The following is a 3240-nucleotide window of genomic DNA, read 5'->3' as shown; positions in this document are numbered from 1 at the left end:
TAAAAAAAACTGGCCAGCTGGCCTGTAACAAGGCAGTCGACGGATGATTTGAAAGCTGGCACCAACAAAACGGAAATAACCACGGGAATCAATAAAAAAATTAAAAATCGGGAAATCAAAGCCAAGAATAAAACGTCGGGCTGGGTTGGCTGGTAGGTCTAGCTAACAGCTAGTGTGTCTGGCTGGTGGGGTTTCGTGGCAAATTCATCTTTAACAACGTCAATCGGTTTACGCAAACTGGAACGTCGATCGGCAATCATTATGAAAACTGAAACGTTAATCAGCCATCTTTGTAAAAACTGAAAGGTCCATCAGCAATCTTCATCAAAACTGGAACACCTGAATCAGCAAGCAATTTGTAACAAAGCAAAGGGGAAAACTGTTACCTTCCGGAACAGACAACCACTATTTAAAGATCAGGAAATCAAAGGCAATAAAAAAATGTCACGCGTGGTTGTCTGGGCGAAGCTGGCGGGGCGGGTGGGACTGGCTGTGCCGGCACAACGGGCTAAAATTTTGCAACCAAAATTACAAACACTCCAAATAACAATTTAGATGCGAGATTATTAACATTTCAATAAACATTTAGAAGCCAGATGCGTAATTCGTTTCTTTGTGGTTGGTGGGGCGAGATACTAATTTCCCTTCCACATTAACAGTGTATGTTTATGCCAAACCCGCACACACGCCCATATATACTAGCTGTGATGGGGCCGGGGCTGGGCGCTGGCATACTAGCTGGGCTTGGGCTGGGCGCTGGCTGGCTTGTACTTTAACTGGATCAGGCTGGCTTGCTTCTGACCAAATGTAAAAGTCAGCCGGTAAACGACTGCCTAAAAACAAGAAACGCAACAACCTCTCTGCTTGCCTCTGCTAGTGTTCTGTAAGTTTCTGCGCCGAGCATCCACTTTACACCGATTTACACGACTAAAAACATACACAGCTGAAATCCGATAATGCCATTACTTTGGGCAGTGTTTGCCAGATAAAGCGGCCAATATTCCCACGGATACGCCCGCGCGTTGCGGTGAGCTGCATCTACGCCTATGCCTACCTATAAGCCTGAGCCGATGGGATGCCTGGTAGGCAGGCGAGAGATGCAACCCAGTTGCACAGCTGCACTGTAAAAATTGGTTGTTAAAAAACAGCTTAGTTGTTGACCAACAGCTGTAGGTTCGATTCATAATGGGTACGTGGTATATTTAAAAATCGACAACTTTAACTTTTAATTTATTGACATATGTTTCTAGTTGCTTTGAGGTAAAAAAAACTTTCGTTCGTGTTATGATAAGTTACGGAGCCCTGGTGGCACGTGCGAAAACTGCTTTTCCGGCGCTGACGACGTCACTGGCTGCACAAATCCATGCTGCTTTCGTGCATGACTAATGCCCCTTCCTTTTCTGTCTTTGTCTCTCTCTCACCTATGCAGACTGTCACTAATGGCAGAGGGCCCCTCTGGGAAATAATTACCCCTCCTTTACGTGGATAAAAAAGCGGCCGTGGCAAAGGGTGGTGGCGGCGGCGCGCTGCACAAAGGGGTACCCACCCAGTGAGAAATTAATGTCAAATCGGCATCGTTTCGACGTCAATGCCTCTATTTCGACGTCGTTTCGACAATGATTCAACTATCATTACTGCCCACGACGTCCACAAGGACAAAAGATGACATGCTAATGGGCGGCCGCGGGTCCGGGACCGCAGGGATGCAGGTACCAGGGTAAAAAGAAACACATTCCACTGATAAACCAAGTGTGCAACAGCTTGACAATAACTTGTAGGTGTACAACTGTGTTTAATACTAGCAAGTGCTCTACCCCGTGGGCTCCGGTAGCTGTGCGCCAACTTGTAAGTGTACAACAAACCCCTTTGTTACACACTTCCTCAGCTTGGACGCTTCATGTGCGGAAGGTGCTGAACACTTGCAAGTATTCAACTGAAAGTTGCACACCCTTCATTCAAGAACACGCTTTTTTGGGGTAAACACTTACAAGTAATCAGTTTTAGTGCCGTGGCCAATACGTAGAAGCCTGTTGAGGACAGAATGACTCTCAGATACGGTCACAATTCAAACCAGCTCCGGTGAAAGCTCGCGCAACAACCATTGAAAATTACAGCGTGCTCAAAGTCACACACTTGGTCACACACTTGTAGGAGTGCGAATGCCAATTCGTACACTTCAGGAACAGGCCTTTGAAATTCACGCAATTGTGCGCCCCATGTGTCGTGCATACACCTACAAGTGTGGGACATTCACCATTCACACATTTGCGGGTTTCCAGTGCAACCATGACGGCCAAGCTAGCTAGGTTACGGCGGAGGTCAGGTATCGGTCACTACTGTAAGAAGTTCCTACTACTGCTCGTGCGGGTGGGGCTCGACCGCTAGTGGTCAGGGTCTAGACGATGACTTACTGCTGCGCGCTTTTGTATCGACACCTCGTTTGCGCGCCGTTTAGCGTGTGTACACAAGCACGGGAAATGACAATAATTTGGCCAAAGGTGCCATAATAAATACTGTGCTGGCCGCAATAGGGCGGCCGATAAAGGTCGTGGCGCCGAGGGGCGGGGCCGGCGGCCGGTTGGGCGGTGAGGTCAGCGCGCAGGGCATGGACAGGTAGCCGCACGGCCAGCGCGCCAGCAGCGCCAGCAGCGCCAGCAGAAACCATAGAATTCAATTTTCTTGGCCCTTTGAAAAAGGAGCCGGATATTGTAAGGTGCATCGGTCAGAGCCCATAGAGGCCACAGCGGGGGCGGCCAGTGCCGCCCTTTGAGAAGAAAAGCGTCTCGTGATCAGCGACGACCTTGATGTAGCTGGGGAGGGCGTGGCGGGGCGGGGTGCGATCCACACATGACTCGTGCATTCCTTATGAGAAAGGCACGTCTCGCGTAAATTTCAATCAAAAATTGGACTTACACGATATAACAAAAATATCAAATTGGGCACGAACTTTTATCGGCAATCGCTTAGTACACAGTCGTCAATGAAAACGCCAAAGTTTGAACGCCAATTCGGGAATTTACGCTTTGTATGACTCCTCTTGTGAGAAAAATGTTTTATTGACATGACATGACATGTTCGATCCATCGTCTGCCTTTGCGAACGAAGAGTCTAGATTGGCGGGACATCTCTTTAGGCGGACATACGGTGGACACGGCGCGGCGCAAGCAGCGCTGGTCTATGTGGGGGCACGGACAGTCAGGGGCTATTCAGACTGTCCGAGGTAGTTGAAAGAGCGGGGGG

Source organism: Frankliniella occidentalis, unplaced genomic scaffold (genome assembly GCF_000697945.3).
Source record: "Frankliniella occidentalis isolate FOCC.00 unplaced genomic scaffold, Focc_3.1 Scaffold121, whole genome shotgun sequence".
Lineage (NCBI taxonomy): Eukaryota > Metazoa > Arthropoda > Insecta > Thysanoptera > Thripidae > Frankliniella > Frankliniella occidentalis.
The sequence above is the reverse complement of the archived record's forward strand: the minus strand, read 5'-3'. Positions refer to the sequence as shown.